Source organism: Dromiciops gliroides, chromosome 4 (genome assembly GCF_019393635.1).
Source record: "Dromiciops gliroides isolate mDroGli1 chromosome 4, mDroGli1.pri, whole genome shotgun sequence".
NCBI classification, from domain to species: domain Eukaryota; kingdom Metazoa; phylum Chordata; class Mammalia; order Microbiotheria; family Microbiotheriidae; genus Dromiciops; species Dromiciops gliroides.
Window position 1 is genome coordinate 459,846,454 of NC_057864.1, and position 19,265 is coordinate 459,865,718.

The 19,265-nt window shown below is 41.9% G+C and overlaps 2 pseudogenes; both read right to left on the reverse strand.

Annotated features, from left to right (window-relative positions):
* Positions 1-3,070: 3,070 nt before the first annotated feature.
* LOC122755284 lies at positions 3,071-10,057 on the reverse strand (annotated as a pseudogene).
* Positions 10,058-14,254: 4,197 nt separating this feature from the next.
* LOC122755285 lies at positions 14,255-14,682 on the reverse strand (annotated as a pseudogene).
* Positions 14,683-19,265: the final 4,583 nt, after the last annotated feature.

Here is a 19,265-nt window from a genome sequence, read left to right on the forward strand (position 1 = left end):
TAGAATGGTAGGGACAGACATATGACCTACAGGTGAACCAAATTAATATGTAATTGGGAAATATTGAACAAACTAAAGAAAAATCCAATAAACATAGATAACCTTACATTTAAAGATCTAGTCAATATGCAACCCTTGATACCACTGGTCTAGAGCAAGGCTTCTTAAACTTTTTCCACTCTCAATCCCCCCCCCCTTTTTTTTGGTGAGGCAGTTGGGGTTAAGTGACTTGCCCAGGTTCACACAGCTAGTAAGTGTTAAGTGTCTGAGGCCGAATTTGAACTCAGGTCCTCCTGAATCCAGGGCCGGTGCTTTATCCACTGCACCACCTAGCTGCCCCCCCAAACAGGACTTTCTATCTCTTGGATGGGCATTTCTTTTACTGACTTTCCTCATGCTTCCCTTCTCATTTCCACCTCTTAGCTTCCTTCAAGTCTCCATTAAAGTCCTACCTTCTTCAAGAAGCTTTCCCTGATCTTGAGTTGTTCACTTTTTGTGACCCCATTTGGTGTTTTCTTGGAAAAGATACTGGAGCTCATTTGACGTATGAGGAAACTGAGGGAAATAGGGTTAAGTGCCCAGGGTCACACAGCTAATAAGTGTCTGAGGCCAGATTTGAACTCAGGAAGATGGGTTTTCCTGACTCCCGGCCCAGCACTCTATCTCCTGTTCCACCTAGCTACCCTAGCCCTTCTTAATCTTAATGCCATTCCTTTGTTGGTTATTTCCAATTCATCCTGTCTATATACCATTTGTACAAATTTATTTGCCTGTTGTATCTTTTTTTTTTTGTGAGGCAATTGGGGTTAAGTGACTTGCCCAGGGTCACACAGCTAGTTGAGTATTAAGTGTCTGAGGCCAGATTTGAACTCAGGTACTCCTGACTCCAGGGCCAGTGCTCTATCCACTGCGCCATCTAGCTGCTCCTGCCTGTTGTATCTTACGTTAGACTGTGTGTTCCTCGAGGACAGGGCTATTTTTTGTTTGTTTTTTTGTGTGTCCCCAGTTCTTAGCACAGTGCCTGGTACATAGTAGGCACTTAAATAAATGCTTGTTGTTGACTTGATTTTCTCTCCACTGTGCTAAGTCCTGCTATCATAATAAAGTTTCTGGATTTAGGTCTACTTTGACGCTGATTTGTGAGTGGGTGGAAGGCCAGGTTGTGCCCACATTGGCATGAGGAGAGAAGAAGGAGGAGGGAAGAGGGAGGAGGGAGAAGGGAAGGGGTTGGGGCGGGGCTGAGCTAAAAGCTCTGCACCTGGGGATGGGGTGGGGGTGAGGGCTTGTGAAATTTAGTTTCTTGCTCTGTATCTTTGAAACTTTGCTTCAGGGAATAACAGGAATAACAATAACAATTTATCCTTCTATGGCTCAGGTTACAAAGTAGCTTATCTTCCTGATTTTATTTGATGATCATGACCCTGTATCAGGGTCTGAGGGAAGCCCAGCTTTGTTACCTATAACCTGTGTCACTAGATTGCTTCCCTGGGCCTCAGATTCCTCCTTTGTAAAGTGGGGGAGGGGGAGGAGTTTGAACGAGATGATCTTGAAGATTCTTTTCAACCCTAATCTCATTTGACAGACGGGAGAGCCTGAGACTGGGGGGGGGGGGGAGGGGGGGGACCTGCTCAAGGCCATGAAGTTGCTAAACACTAAGGAAGGATTGGAACCCAGTTTTTGGATTCCGAGTCAAACATTCTCTCTCTCTCTTTTTTACTTGACTATATTACAAATTTTTATTTTTCTTGGGGGGGCGGGGTGCAGGATGTTAGGAAGAAAAAATAAATGCTTAATAATTGAAAAAAATGAAATTTAATTAGGTTAAAGTACTGGACTCAAGGCACAAGTTCCCTTCAAATTGTTTTATGTAAATTCAGAAGAGTTCTTGAGAGATATACTAATATACTTCAAATTGGTTGGTGTGAGAGATTTAAGTATTTCTGATAATGTATTGGAACACATTGATCTGAATTAAATACAGAATACTTTCAAGTGTTTGCTTTTGATAAAGTCACTATTAAAGATTGTCCTATAAAAAAATGACTGGGGGGGGCAACTAGATGGTATAGTGGATAGAGCACTGGCCCTGGATTCAGGAGGAGCTGAGCTCAAATCTGGCCTCAGACACTTGACACTTGCTAGCTGTGTGACCCTGGGCAAGTCACTTAACCCCAGTTGCCTCACCAAAAAAATAAAAAGAATAACTAGGGAACATTAGATTCTATATATTATATGAGTCAAACATTCTTTCTGCTTAGGCAGACTGTCCTCCTGGGGAGCAAGCTAGAAGGCAGAACAGAGCAAGGAGACAACCAACCTCTAATATACATAGGTTCATTGAATTGGAGCCAGAAAGGACCTGAGAGGCGATTTAAGCCAACCCCCTCGTTTTTACAAGTGAGGAAACTGAGGCTTGGAGAAGTCAAGTGATTTGCCAAAGGTCACACAAGGATGATCCCTAAAATCATACTATGCAGCTGTAAGGGACATCAGATGTTTTCTGGTCCATCTCTCTTATTTTACAGATTAGAAAACCAAGGCCTGGGGCAGCTAGGTGGCACAGTGGATAGAGCACCGGCCCTGGAGTCAGGAGGACCTGAGTTCAAATCCAGATCAGACACTTAACACTTACTAGCTGTGTGACCCTGGGCAAGCCATTTAACCCCAATTGCCTCACCAAAATCCAAATCAAACAAAACCAAACAAAAAACAAAAAGCAGAAAACCGAGGCCTGGAGAAGGAAAAGGGTAAAATGATTTGTGCAAGGTCACCCAGACAACAAATGGCAAAGCTGTGATATGCTACATGGACGTTCCTTCACTTGGAACCTTCTTATCATCGATGTTCACTGCTCATATGATGCTCATTGGCACACCTTCATAGTACTTTGTCAACATTCTTCAGTCAATGCCTAAATTTGGCCTTCTTACCTAGTGTGCATGTTCTGTCAAGCAGGAAACCTTCCCAGGGCAAGGACAGTTTCTTCTTTTTCTTTTGCAACACACACAGGGCCAAGTACAGCGTCCTGGCCACAGAGGGAGCTGAGTCCTTGGGTGATAGACTGACCTCATCACTGCATGTGAGCAATAAGTCCCTGGTGGAGGAAGAGATAAGCTGGAGGGCATCCAGTAGAGGAGGGCAACTACAATGCCAGGGCACTGGAGATCAGGCCATAAAAATACTGGCTGAAGAATGTGAAATTTTGGCTTGGAGGAGAGAAGAGTTGGGCATATGATGGGTATCTCACGGGGCATCATGGGACAGAAGGAATTGATTGGACTCACTATTTTTGTCCCCAGAAGGCAGAGTTAGGAGCAAAGGACCGAAGGTACTGAGGAGCAGCTTTTGGCTTGGTAGAAGGCCCCACTGTCCAATACTTAGGTGTTGTCTAAAAGTAGAAATGGCTGCCTCAGGAGGGAGTGGTTGCCCAGTCCTTGGAGGTCTTCAGAGACTCGATGGCCACTTGTCAGAAATATTGTAGAGGGGGGCCATCTTTAGGCATGGATCTGGCTGCATGGCCAATTTTGAGATTCGGTGTGATTGTGAATAGACAAGGTGAAGCACGTCTAGAAGGACAGTGACCAGATGGGTGTGGGGATGAGAGGTAGCACCAATCACCTCTGTGCCTAGCACACAGTAGGCACTTAATAAATGCTCATTGATTGATTGTCATAGGAAGATTGGTTGAGGGAATTTTGGGTGTTTAGCCTGGAGAGGAGATAGATGGGATATAATGCTGTCTTCAAATATTGGGAGAGCTGTCACTTGGAAGGGAGACTACATTGGTTCTACTCCGTCACAGAGGGTGGGAGAACTAGGAATAGTGAGTGGAGCCTTCAGAGGAGCACATTTCAGCTCAATGGAAGGAAAACATCCAACAATTAGAACTACATGAAAGTAGAATGAGCTTGATACCCATCCTGTTCTCCCTAAGTTTTATCTGCTCTTGAATAAAAATCCCTAGGTTTTTTTTTTTTCCACTCAATCCCCTAAATGCATTAATTCTACTTCTCTGACTTTCCTGGTCATCTTTCTCTCTTTGCTTTCAGTTATAGAACATAAAGGTCTCTGAGATAGTTGAGGCCCACCAGAGAGGGATTTATCTTGACAGGAAGTATGGGGTCAAAATTCTGCTTCTGACACTTGCTGGTGGTGTGACTTTTGGCCGTTAATTTCTCTAGACCTCTAAGATTATAAAATATATAAATTGGGGCAGCTACGTAGTGCAGTGGATAGAGTACCGGCCCTGGATTCGGGAGGACCTGAGTTCAAATCCAGCCTCAGACACTTGACACTTACTAACTGTGTGACCCTGGGCAAGTCACTTGACCCCAATTACCTCACCAAATACACACACACACACACACATATATGTATATGTATATATATATATATGTAAAATTGCAATTGGTGTCTGTGGAGGGAATTTCTCCACTGGGATTTGTCATCCTCATGCATGCTGGAGGCATTAATTAATGCATTAAAACTTTGGTAGACATAATGAGAAGACAGAACTCATTGGAAAAAACCCTAACGGGAAAGACTGAAGGCAAAAAGAAAGGGGGACAGCAAAGATGAGAAAGAAAGATAGTGTCATGAAAGCAATAAGCATGAACTTGGACAAACTTTCAGAGATAGTGGATAGAAGGGGCCTAATGAGCTATAGTCCATGGAGTCATGAAGAGTCAAATGTGACTGAATGATTGAACAACAACAACAACAACAAACTGAAGAACAGGAATAAATTATGTAATCAGAGAGCTATATATATATATATTTTTTTTTTGGTGAGGCAATTGGGGTTAAGTGACTTGCCCAGGGTCACACAGCTAGTAAGTGTCAAGGGTCTGAGGCCGGATTTGAACTCAGGTCCTCCTGAATCCAGGGCCGGTGCTCTATCCACTATGCCACCTAGCTGCCCCGAGAGCTATATTATATAAAGAGAACATGGCTTGGTGAATATAAGGGATGGCAGATGGATAGCCAGGGTCTTCCAGTGATATCTTCATAAAGCAGGAAAAATCAAAAAAGACCACCAGGGCAGCTAGGTGGCGCAGTGGATAGAGCACTGGCCCTGGAGTCAGGAGTACCTGAGTTCAAATCCTGCCTAAGACACTTAACACTTACTAGCTATGTGACCCTGGGCAAGTTACTTAACCCAATTGCCTCACTTTAAAAAAAAAAAAAGACCACCAACATTCTTGGTGGATTCACTATGAGGACCTCATGGGAAGACATGGACATAGGATAGGCTGGCATTTGTAGGTTGTAATCCGAATCATTGGGGGAGTTTCTTTTTCTTTTTTTTTTTTTTGCGGGGCAATGGGGGTTAAGTGACTTGCCCAGGATCACACAGCTAGTAAGTGTCAAGGGTCTGAGGCCGGATTTGAACTCAGGTCCTCCTGACTCCAGGGCCGGTGCTCTATCCACTGGGCCACCTAGCTGCCTCCTATTAGGGGAGTTTCTAACTCGATGAAATCATAGATCCATTTGAACATTTTTCCTATAATGTAAAAATGACATGAACCTGTTGCTTTGCCTTTGTTACTCCTTCATGCAAATTTATTTGGGATAAATGAAATAAAAGCCACATTGACCTAATGCTAAAACAACAACAACAACAACCTTTGGTAGCCTCTTTTGCTCATGGTGGAGCCAAATGCTCCTACCAGAGAAATAAGTCAATTTTTGGATGCCCAGAAGAAACTCTGGCTGGGAGAATGAGCTACAGCAGTTTTCAAGACTGGATCTTGTCTATCTCTCAACAGAGAGAGGTCTAGTAGACCTTATACATGGCTTATCTGTGACTGAAGAAGTGGCTTCATCTTCTTAGTGAGAGGAGTGAAAAAGGTATCCAGCTGGTACCGAGAACTCCTGTGAAAAACAAAAACAACACAAGAAAGCTCCATTAACTTGGAATTTTCAATAATTTGGACATGCCAGGCTCATGCTAGACTCTTTAATTTACTGTCAATGAAAGGAGAGGGGTCAATGAAAATAAATCCTTGTTTACTACCAATGAGATCTTGGGTAAGTCACTTGATTTCTCTTTGCCTCAGTTTCCTCATCTGTAAAAAGAGGGGAATGGATTGGATGGTTTTTCCAGTTCCTTTATGAATTGTAATAGAAGTCCCCACTCGTAGGGGCAGCTAGGTGGCGCAGTGGATAAAGTACCAGCCCTGGATTCAGGAGGACCTGAGTTCAAATCCAGCCTCAGACATTTGACACTTACTAGCTGTGTGATCCTGGGCAAGTCACTTAACCCGTATTGCCCTGCCAAAAGCAAAACAAAACAAAAAACAACAACAAAAAAGAAGTCTCTACTCTTGTTTGTAAACATCCCTTCATCATCATCAGCCTTTACATGAAACAATGTGCTCATTACATACTACTCATCCCCAACTCCTCACTGAGCATGTGTGTGAGGCACTTACCCTGCCTCCTATGTCAGAGACAGTCCCTATTATTGAAGACTCTGGTTGGAAAAACAAGACATAGACACATAAAAGAACAAATAACAATGCATGAGAGTACAGGCAGTTCCTGATGGAAAGACAAGCCATATTTCAAGATGACATTTAAAGAGACAATAGGCTGAGGCTTGTCACGCATCTATTCATAGAAAAAATGTTATAAACCATACCATCCAGAGATGGAAGGAAGCTTAATGCCCCTTCCCCTTATGTGACAGAATTGGAATCTGAGGCCGAGATGAGTGGCTATGGCACTATCATTTAATCTCTCTGAGCTCCAATTTGGAGTCAGCATGGTGCAGACAATGGAAACATCAGATTTTTAGCAGAAGACCTTGATTCAGATTTTAGCTCTGACACCAGCTCGGTAACCTTGGCTAAGCTGATTCTTCCCTTCCAGATTCATTTTTCTTTTTTATGAGGTGAGGAGGTTGTACCTAAGAACAAATATCCTTCCCTAAAAGATAAGTGCTCAAAGGATATGAATAGTTTTCAGATATTCAGAATTTAATTTTTCCAAATTACATGTAAAAACACATTTTGACATCAATTTAAAAAAATTTTGTGTACCAGCTTCTCTTTCTCCCCATTCCCCCCAAGAACTCAAGCAATTCAATAAAAGCTATACATGAGTAGTCATGCAAGACATCTCCACATTAGCCAGGTTGTGAAAGAAAACAAGCAAAAACAAAACTTCATATTAAGGAACTATAAAAAAAAATTATGCTTCAATCTGTTTTCAGATATCATCAGTTCTTTCTCTGTAGATGGTTGCAATTTTCATAAGTCCTTCAGAGTTATCTTCAATCATTGCACTGCTGAAAATAACCAAGTCATTCACAGCAGATCATCTTATAATATTGCTATTATTTTGCATATAGTACATTTCATTCTGCATCAGTTCATGTAGGTCTTGATGTGAACAATTTCCAAAAGATTTGCCCATTCCCAACAACCATATGAAAAACTCTCTTGAAAACTAATAATAGGAGAAATACAAATTAGGTCATCTCTGAGATCTCAACTCCTGGCTATTAGATTGGATAATATACATTTTAATATACATATATGTGTGTTGTAAAGTTGCTATCTATAAGGAGAAAGGGTTCATTACTAACAGGAGAGATACAAAGGGCTTCATAGAGGATGTGACTTTTGTGTTAAACTTTCTAGCATGTGTAGGAGTTGAATAAGCAAAGAGGAGAAGGAAACACATTACAGTCAGTTGGAGATGCCAGTGGGACATCCAGAGGGAGATGCCTTATAGACATTTGGAATTGAAAGTCTAGCATTCAGAAGAGTGGTCTAGGCTGGAAATATAGATTGAGATTGCCAAGGAATAGAGTGCAGAGAGGAGAAAAGGATGAAGGAAAGGTCCTCACCTGAAGGGGTATAGTTTAGATATGTACAGTGAATTATGTATGTATACTATAAGATTAGTAATTAATAATATGTACAATATATTAAAGTCTTACCATGTATTAGGTTTTGCATAACATGCAGAGGATACGAATACAACTGTGATAAGAGAATTTTTGGCTTAACTTTCTTACTGTCATTTACTTAAGATGAGCAGATCACCTGCAGAATCAAGCTGAGACATCAAACAATAGCCCAACGTGTTTTTTTCCTTAATAGTATTTTATTTTGGGGCAGCTAGGTGGCACAGTGGATAGAGCACCGGCCCTGGAGTCAGGAGGACCTGAGTTCAATTCTGACCTCAGACACTTAACATTTACTAGCTGTGTGACCCTAGGCAAGTCACTTAACCCCAATTGCCTCACCAAAAAAAAAAATATTATTTTATTTTTTCTAATGACATGTAAAGAGAATTTTAAAATTTCCTTTTTATTTATTTATTTAATTTTTTTGCGGGGCAATGAGGGCTAAGTGACTTCCCCAAGGTCACACAGCTAGTAAGTGTCAAGTGTCTGAGGCAGGATTTGAACTCAGGTACTCCTGAATCCAGGGTCAGTGCTTTATCCACTGTGCCACCTATTGAGTTCCAAATTCCCTTCCTCTCCTCCCCTCTTCCTGAGGTAACAAGCAATCAGATATAGGTTATACATGTGCAATTATGTAAAACATTATCATATTAGTCATTTTGCATAAGAAAACTTTAATGAAAGAAAAAAAGGTGGGGCGGCTAGGTGGCGCAGTGGATAAAGCACCGGCCCTGGATTCAGGAATACCTGAGTTCAAATCTGGCCTCAGACACTTAACACATACTAGCTGTGTGACCCTGGGCAAGTCACTTAACCCCAATTGCCTCACTAAAAAAAAAAAAAGCCAAATAGAAGAAAAAAAGGTGAAAAATAACATACTTCGGTCTGTGTTCAATCAATATAAATTCTTTCTTTGGAGGTGGATAGTATGTTTCATCATTAGTCCTTTGGGATTGTCTTGGATCATTGTATTGTTGAGAATAGTTAAGTCATTCATGGTTCTTCATCAAACAATATTACTGCCACTGTTCACAATATTCTCTTGGTTCTGCTCACTTCACTGTACATCAGTTCATACAAGTCTTTCCAGGCCTTTCTGAAGTCATCCTGTTTGTCATTTCTTATAGCACAATAATATTCCATCACATCTTATATCACAGCTTATTTAGCCATTCCCCAGTTGATGGTCATTCCTTTAGTTTCCGATTCTTAGCCACCACAAAAAGAAATGCTATAAATATTTTTGTATGAATAGGTCTTTTTTGGGGGCAGCTAGGTGGCACAGTGGATAGAGCACTGGCCCTGGATTCAGGAGGACCTGAGTTCAAATCTGACCTCAGACACTTTACACTTACTAGCTGTGTGATCCTGGGCAAGGCACTTAATTCGCATTGCTCTGTAAAAAACCCCAAAACCCAAACAAAACCCCATGAAATTAAAAAGGGAAGTATATGATCAAGAAATCATTACAACAAAAAGCTACTTTGATTAGGAGAACTGAGGATCTCAGCCTAATAGCAGAAATCAACAGTTTGGGGAGGGCACCATCCAGCTTGGAGGTTAGTAGGCAAACCTCCTTGATGCACAAGTGTTGGGAGGCAGGGGGTCATGAAGGGACAAAGGGAGGACTTGAAAATCATCTCCCAGTCTTTAGTTACTTCCCATTGTGGTGACTAAGGCCATATTCTATAGTTTGGCATTAATGGCAGTACTCTTATGTCTACTACCACTGCCTTCTTCCAGCTGAAGAGGAAGTAGCCTGTTCCACTTCCTGCCGCTACTTCGATGCAGAGGTACTCATTGTAGGTCATAAAGATAAGCATAAAGAAGGAGCTGATGATCACTTGGATGACATGCAGCACTGTCTGCAGAAGGTGAGGGAAACTCAATATCTGTTGCTCAACAGTTTTGTGTGTTTCCATAAGGATGGTTCCATTTGGTCCTGGGACTGGCATGGAGTTGTAATGAATGATGACCTGGGACTTAACGCAGCAACCTCTCCTGGGCTGCCTTGAGACCTTCATAGAACATGGCTAACAAAAATGGCCCGGCCATTTCCCCAGGTGTATTGACCACTAATCCAGAAAACAGCACTTCCACATTCTTATATCCAAAATAGAAGGTCATGGACATCATCATGTGCAGCAACTTCTCCTCAACCACATTAAATACCTAGGACTGACCCCAGCCCAGCCCTACCTCAGAGTATTAATTTGCATTTCTCTGATCAATAGTATAAAGGTAGTTTTCAACATTCATTTTTGTAAGATTTTGAGTTTCAAAATTTTCTTTCTCCTCTTCCCCTCTGCATAAGACAGCAAGCAAACTGATATAGGTTATATATGTACAATCATGTTAATCATATTTCCAAATTAGTCACATTGTGAAAGAAGAATCAGAGAAGGGAAAAACCACAAGAAAGAAAAAAACAACAATAACAAACCCAACAACAACAAAGTGAAAATCGGCTTCAATCTGCATTCAGACTCCATAGTTCTTTTTTTGGATGTGGAGAGCATTTTCCATCATGAGTGTTTTGGAATTGTCTTGGATCATTGTATTGCATACAGCCCAGTGTTAATTATTAGTCTGCAAATTCCAGCTATAACCCTGGTGTTTACTGAATAGTTTACTGTTTTACTTGATACAGATTCTCCCTTTCTGCTATCTGTTCTTTGATGTGTAAATAATTACCTTCTCCTGCCTCCTATAAAATTCCATTGTGCACATCCTTACTATGTAACCAAAACCTATATAATATTGTTGAATCTGTTGGTTATGGCTGATTGATTTTTGTATATAGTGAATTTATTCTCTGAGTAGATAATATATTTCTCCCCCCCAAAAATTTCTGCATCTGTTAATGGTTATGATTGGTGGCATTATCTATCAATGGGTACTTGAATAGTTTCTGTCATATAAGCAAGCATAAGAATCCTTGTTTGAAGGAAGCTTACATTCTGTTTTTGTTTTGTGGGTCAATGAGGGTTAAGTGACTTGCCCAGGGTCACACTGCTAGTAAGTGTCTGAGGCTGGATTTGAACTCAGGTCCTCCTGAATCCAGGGCCTGTGCTTTATCCACTGCACCACCTAGCTGCCCCAGGAAGCTATCATTCCAATGAGGAAACACAACATATAAAGGGCAGCTAAGAAGAGGGGGTTTGGAAATGGCTAGAAACTGTCATGGAGAAGGCAAAAACTTATCTATCAGAGCCCATGGTACCCGGGGGCAGTGTCCAGGTTCTGTTGGGAGGACGATGAGGAAGAACAATCAGAGAGCAGGAAGAAGGGTTTGGAAATGGTCAGGAAGTACAAAAGGAGAAAACAGAACAACATTCAAGAAGGGCAAACTGGGTATATAAAATTCATTCATTCATTCAAAGTGAATTTATTAAGTGTCTACTGTGTGGCAGGCACCGTGGAAGGTGCTGACTAGAAGTAATTCTGGGGACCAGCTAGGTGGTGCAGTGGATAAAGTGCTGGCCCTGGATTCAGGAGGACCTGAGTTCAAATCCAGCCTCAGACACTTGACACTTACTAGCTGTGTGACCCCGGGTAAGTCACTTAACCCTCATTGCCCCACAATAAAATAAAATACATGTTTTAAAAAAAAGAAGTAATTCTGGGTTTTGAATTGGGGTGGGGGAGGCGAATCACAGAAGGATCCTTAGATTAGCTGAATTTTGAAGCTGTGCTTAAACTCCCCAGGGAAGAATGCTCGGAGAACACAGTCACCTGGAGAAGCCCAGGTGTTGCTAGAGTAGGATGGGTGACTCAACCTCCAGCTGTTGACCATCCTTGCTATTCCTTTGATGATTCTCATCTTTTGGACAAGCCGAAGAACTGAAGACTCAGCCCCGGGGTGGGGTGGGGTGGGGGCGGCATTACACATCCCTTGGCATTTCCCTCTAATCCAGTGGCTGAGTCACTCCCTCTGGCTCAGCAGCCAGGGGAGATCTGTACCGTATTTTCTGGTGTGCTGGCTGCTCTTCTCCTTGGTCTCTGTCCTTCTCCCCCTGCCACTATGATCCCCCCCCTTTTTTTGCAGGGCAATGAGGGTTAAGTGACTTGCCCAGGGTCACACAGCTAGTAAGTGTCAAGTGTCTGAGGTTGTATTTGAACTCAGGTCCTCCTGAATCCAGGGCTGATGCTTTACCCACTACACCACCTAACTGCCCCCCTTGTAGAAAATCTATGCCATACCTAAGACAAACATATGGGACATTAAGTAGAGTTGTGCTACATGTACTCTCTGAATTTGAACTCTGCCCTCTGTATATACCAATTGGCAATGAATAGAATTAAATTCATTGAGTATTTTTATTTATTTATGTAGTTATTTATTTATGTATTTATTTATTTAGGCAGGGCAATGGGGGTTAAGTGACTTGCCCAGGGTCACACAGCTAGTAAGTGTCAAGTGTCTCAGGCAGGATTTGAACTCAGGTGCTCCTGAATCCAGGGATGGTGCTTTATCCACTGCACCACCTAGCTGCCCCCCTTGAGTATTTATTAAAAACCTTTTCACAGGGGCAGCTAGGTGGCTCAGTGGAATAGAGCACCGTCCCTGGATTCAGGAGGACCTGAGTTCAAATCTGGCCTCAGACACCTGACACTAGCTGTGTGACCCTGGGTAAGTCACTTAACCCTCATTGTCCCACCAAAAACAACAACAAAAAAGAAAGAAAGAAAAAGAAACTTAAAAAACCCCCCAAAACCCTGTTCATAGTACTAGGTGCCTGGGGATTGTAAGAGGAAAAGGGAAAAATCTTTGCACTCAAAGAGTTTACATTCTTCTTGGTGGTGGGGGACAAATGTACACAGATACATTGATGCAAATTAAGTTGGAAATAAATATACTCTTTTTGGCCGGAGGTGGGGAAAGCACCTACAACTGGGGTAGGGAATCAGGAAAGGCCTCTTTTAAGAGGCCTTTGAACTAAGTCTTAAAGGAATCAGGGGTATTCTAAGAGATGGAGATGACTGGATTTGGAGGGACCTGGATTCATATGGCAGATCTATCACTTACCATTTGAGTATCCTTGCGTTAAATTGCTTCCTTTCTCTGAGCCTTAGACCAGTTGATCCAGATGACTTCTAGGGGCAGCTAGGTGGTGAGGTAGATAGAGTGCTGGGGCTGGAGTCAGGAGGACTCATCTTCCTGAGTTCAAATCTGGTCTAAGATACTTACTAGCTATGTGACCCTGGGCAAGTCACTTTACCCTGTTTGCCTCAGTTTCCTCATCTGTCAAATGAGCTGGAGAAGAAAGGGGCAAACCACTCTAGTATCTTGGCCAAGGAAACTCCAAATGGGGTCACAGAGAATCTCACATGACTGAAAGATGACTGAAGGGTCCCTTCTAGATCTAAATCTATATCCTACAGGAGCATTCTAAGGCACATAGGTCAGCTTGTGCAAAGGTGTGGAGGTGGGAGATGGAGTTTCATGTACTGAAAGTAAGTTGGCTTGGCTGGAAAGGCAGAGTAATGAAAACAGTGAAATCATTTGGCATACATTATGTAATTTGAGTCTCACAAAGTAGGTCCTGATATTCCTCTTTTATAGATGAGGAAACCAACACCTTGGAGTCTTGCCCAAGGACACTTATCTAAGATATTTACTAAGTGACTTATCCAAGGTCACATACCCAGAAGACTTGTTGGATGACTTGCCCAAATATAGGACCTGGTGGGACTTAAATCCAAGTCTCTTCTAACTCCAAGGCTAATGCCTTTTTGACTTCTCTGATCCACCTGTCTGGTATCTTCCTACACAGAATTTACTCCCAAGGATGAATTCAAGTCACCTGACCCAGATGAAATACAACCTTTAGATTCTGAAAGAACTTGCAAGTGTAATCACTGGGGTGCTATTATTGATATGTGAAAGATAATGAAAAAATGTGAGGACCACAACATTGGAGAGGAGCAAATGCCATGAATTTTTAAAAATGGGAAGAAGACAGGGTCAGCAAACAATAGACCAATGAACTTGACTTTGATTCCCAGGAGTATTACACCACAGATCATTAAAAAGATAATTGGTGACTATTTGAAAAGCGAAGTAGTGGTCACAAAGGGCCTGTATGGCTTTATCAAGAACAGGGCATGCCAGACTAACCTCATTTTCTTTTATGACAGGATTACTCAACTGCTGAATGAAAGGAACGCAGTGGATATAGTTTTCCTAGATTTTAGCAAAGCTTTTCATAAAATCTCATGCTATTTTTGTGAAAAAGATAAAAGGTAGAGATGACACTTTTCACCTTTATCTTCTAACAGTCTTCTTCTTCTTCTTTTTATTTTTTTGTCTTCAGGTTGGGCAGTTTGACTTTATTAGCCAAAGGCAGGTCTGGGCAGCCTTAAGTGCTCTTGGGTAGCGGTTCGTTTCTTCTTCACCACGACTGGCTCCTGGCTCGGCAGGATGGTACTGGCCTGGGGCAGAGCGGCCATGCGGATATCTTTCCGGTATTTGTTCTTGCGTATAATGTGCCGGATGCTGTTGAGCGTGGCCCCGGGCATTTTTGTTGATGGTGGTCCTCACACAGGAAGTGGCAGTCTTCCTCTGACTTGCCGGTCCCTTCAGCACCACTACGATGACTTTGTCATCCGGCAGCTGGCTCAGTGCCCATCGTCTTCCAGTTGTAGAGGAAGGAGTTTCAGGTCTTGAGGTTGTTGGGCTCGGTGCTGTATGTCTGCTTGTTGCGCTTGATGAGGAAGCTGGAGCAGTCCCGGAGAACCATCCACTGCAGATGGGCTGACATGGCGGCGGAAGCAACCTCAACCTCGGCTGGCAGGGGCTGCTCTCGCGGGATTCCCGGAGAAGGCAAAGTCTTCTACTCTATCCCTTCTGTCTGCTGTGTAAGTTCTCAATCTCCCCCATTTTTGTGCTGGGCCACAACACACTGTTATGCCATATTGTGACATTGGGAAATTTTACCCCTACCCTTTGCTGCCAGATCCCCTTATGGTGCGGGCTTTGTGCTTGGGGGCAGTAATTGCTGAGTAAGAACTTGAATTCCCTTTTCCTTTTGGGTGGGACATAGTGAGTCACACAGGATAAGCAGGCTTGGATGGATTGTGATTTTCATCAGAGATCTTATTATATTGCCTTTCTTTTAAAAATTGATTTTCAATTAAAAATCTATTTCCTGGGGCAGCTAGGTGGTGCAGTGAATAAAGCACCGACCCTGGATTCAGGAGGACCTGAGTTCAAATCCAGCCTCAGACACTTACTAGCTGTGTGACCCTGGGCAAGTCACTTAACCCTCATTGCCTCACAAAAACAAAAACAAACAAAAATCTATTTCCCTTCTCACTTCCTCCATTAGAGGGGAAAAACCTTATAACAAATATGTATAATCAAACAAAACATATTTCCCACACTGGCTATGTCCAAAAAAGGTATGTCTCAATCTGCACCCTGAATCTATTACCTCTCTGTCAGGAGTGGGTACCATGCTTCATCACTGATCCTCTGGAACTGTGTGTATTTTAAATTTTTCACTCATTAAAAATTTCATTCATTTCATTCATCTCTCCCTAGCCACTCTGAACCCACACTTCTTTCAAACTTCTTCACTTCTGTAGTGGACTGCTATCCTTACCTCACCCAGGTGTTTATAAGCTCAGCATCATCTTGGATCCCCATATTTCTCCTTTTCTGAAACTTATGGTCTTAAGAGACTTGCCAAGGGCACTCAATGTGTTAAGTGACTTATAAAGGTTCACATGACCAGTAGGTATCAGAGGCAAGACCTGAACCTGAGTCTTCCCAGCTGGGAGGCTAGCCTTCTATACACTATACCTTGCTGCCTGTGAGTACATGCATATCATTTATTAAAATAAATAAATATGTACATATTAGGAGAGTATGCTAAAATTATTTTATCTACCTACTTACCTACCTACCTACCTGTTTATCTTTGTCTATATCTTTATGTGTCTATCTGTGTGTATATATGTATTATCCATCTATCTATCTATCTATCTATCTATCTATCTATCTATCTATCTATCTATCTATCTATCTATCTATGCATGCATGCATGTATCTACCTATCCATCTGCATATGCATATATGTCTATCTATATGTCTATGTATGTATACATTTATTTATATATATCTGTGTCTCCATCCATATCTATCTATGTATCTGTACAGGGTGGGCCCAAAGTTATGAAGTCACAAAGGGGTCTCAATATTTAATAACTCCTTTATTTTTTGTTTTTAATTTATAATACCATAGCATCATATACAGTATATATAAGAAATAAAGAAAAATAATTTTCAAAAAGTTATTAAAATATTAGACCCTTTCATGACTCCCAGCCCACTTTATATCTATCTACTGAAAGAGGCAGGTGATCAAAAAAGTGTGGAGACTGCTGGATTAGAGGAAATTATACTAAGGGGGATGCAGAACTGGTTCCAGCCAAGATTTCACTGCATCAACACTAATCTAGCAAGCAATCTTCTGTAAAGTATTTAAGGGATCTGTTCTTGGCTCTGGGCTATTTGACATTTTTATCAATTAAGGGAAAAGAAATGGAATAAGTTTTTTTTTTTTAAGCACCTATGATGTTCCAGGCACTGTGCCAAGCACTTTACAGATATTTTCTCATTTGATCTTCTTAACAATCATGTAGGGGCAGCTAGGTGGCGCAGTGGATAGAGCACCAGCTCTGGATTCAGGAGTACCTGATTTCAAATCCGGCCTCAGACATTTGACACTTATTAGCTGTGTGACCGTGGGCAAGTCACTTAACCCCCATTGCCTAAAAATAAAATAAAATAAAAAAAAACAATCATGTGAGGTAGGTACTGTCATCCTCAGTTTTCAATTGAGGAAACTGAGGCAGATGGAGGTCACGAAGTTAGCAAATATCTGAAACTGGATTAGAACTCAGGTCTTTCTGACTCCAGGCCCAGCACTCTATCCACTGTGCCACCTGACTGCCAATGACTTGGCTAAAGGCATTATGTTCAAGATGACACCAAGCTGGAAGGGAAAATTAACATGATAATGCAGTCAAAATCCAAAAAGAGTTGGATAGGCTAGAGCACTGGTCTGAATTTAATTTGATGAGATTCAATGGGAAATAAATGGGAAAATCCTTACATGTGAACACAGAAAATCAATTTCACAAGTGAAAGATGGGGGAACAGAGTTGTGCTTAGGTGGCTGTTCTTCTGAAAAGGATCTGAGGGTTTAAGTGACCTGCAAGCTTGTATGATGGGGTAATCAACAAAGTCAACATGATCTGGGGCTACCTTCAGAGAGTAGAGCTTCCTGGAGTAAAGAGAGGGCTTCCCCTCTATCCTGTATTCTTATCAGACCACATTTATTGTACTGTGTTCAGTTATGGACATAATTAAAAGGAAATGGACAAATCGGAGAATGGTTTGAGGAAGGTAAATGGGATGGATGGTGAAGAACCTTGCATCTATGTCATGTGATCATGGGTTGGAGGAACCACGGATGTTTGACCTGGAGGAGGGAAGACTTTGGGGTGGGGGTTGGGGAGGATATGCTGGCTATCTTCAAGCATTTGAAGGGGACTGTTGCATGAAGGAGAGTCTTAGAGTTGGTCTGTTTGGCCCCAGAGGGAAGAACCAGGGACTGCAGGAGGAAACTGTCAAGAGGCAGATTTGACTTTGATGTTAGGAAAGATGGAACAACCATGCTGTCCAGAAGTGAAATGGGCTACCTGGGAAGGGTGGGTGGTGGGTTCCCCAACTCTGAAGAGCTTCACTTAGACCAATGATCCTTTGCTCAGTATGTTATAGAAGGGAATACTTCCATATATTGGGGTTGGACTAACTGGCTTCCAAGGTCCCTTCCAACTTGAAATTCTGTGATTCTGAGGAGAGTCTGTAGCCTTAGGGAAGACTAGAACCCAGGACAGAGCCCAGCCTTATACTTTGAACTTATCTTTGCCCTAGAGCAGTGATGTCAAACTCAAGTAGAAATGAGGTCACTGAATCATACCTAAGTCCCTTTGTTGCTGCTTATTGCTTAAACACACACACACACACACACATGTAGTATCATCTAAGTTCTATTGTATTTTTATTTATTTGGTTACATATTTTCCAATTACATTTTAATCTGGTTCCAAACTCTGGTCACAATTGTGAATTTAACACCTCTGTCCTGGAGCCACAGTGGAGAATGAATATGACCAATGCCAGGTCCTTTCCCATTATCCTGTGCTTTCAACACCATGCTTATACAGCATTCCTTTTTTGGTCACATACCCGCCTGGATCTGCATGGAGTCTGACAACTGAAACCATTGTCTTATTCTGTTTGAGAGGAAGATCTGATGTGTCATGGGAACACGCTCGAGCATGGTTTGAACAAATGGATTGCTAATGATCTAACGATTCAGCTAAACAGTTCGATGAGCATTTATTTAGTGCCTACTGTATGCCAGGTATCATGCAGGAGATATAAAGGTAGAAAGGAAATAATTCTTGCTTTTGAGGAGTTTAGATTTTACTGGGGAGGAAAATTATATGCACATAGACAAGCTAATGCAAAGTATCTTCAGAGTAAATTAAAAGTAATGTGGGGGGCAGCTAGGTGGCACAGTGGATAAAGCACTGACCCTGGATTCAGGAGGACCTGAGTTCAAATCCGGCCTCAGACACTTAACACTTACTAGCTGTGTGACCCTGGGCAAGTCACTTAACCCCAATTGCCTTACTGAAAAAAAAAAACCACAAAAAAACCCCAAACAAACAAAAGTAATGTGGGAAGGAGGGAAGTGTAATACTGGTTAATAATCGAGGGTTAGGGGTGGTTGTGAGGGTGCCTCAACTCAGGCCTCATGTAGGGGATTTCCTAGAGAACAGCTGAACCACTTCACAATCCCACCGTGAGTGTACCAGAGTGTGGCTGTCTTCTCAATCCCTTCCACTATGAACTATTTCCAGCTTTTGTCATCTTTGCCAATTTGCTGGGTGTGAGGTGAAACCCCAGAATTGTTTTGATTTGCATTTCTCTTATAATTAATGACTTGGAGCAATCTTTCATATGATTTGTTAATAGCTTGCAATCTTTCTTTGGAGAACTGTTTGTTCCCATTCTTTGACTACTTATCCCTCCTCAACCCCTCGTTATAAATATGTTTTATTGCTGACTTTTGTTTCAACATCGGGGTCATTTCAGGTAATATGAGAAAGAAAAGCAATGAATAAAAAACAACCGATAGAATCTTGACACCTGCCAGTGTAGAGGCACCATTCTTCTCTAAGCAGTCCCCTCCCTCTTTGCCATGAGGAAACAGGTAAGTTTTATCACCTGTCTTCTGAGACCATTGTTCGACTCTCTCCTTTTTAA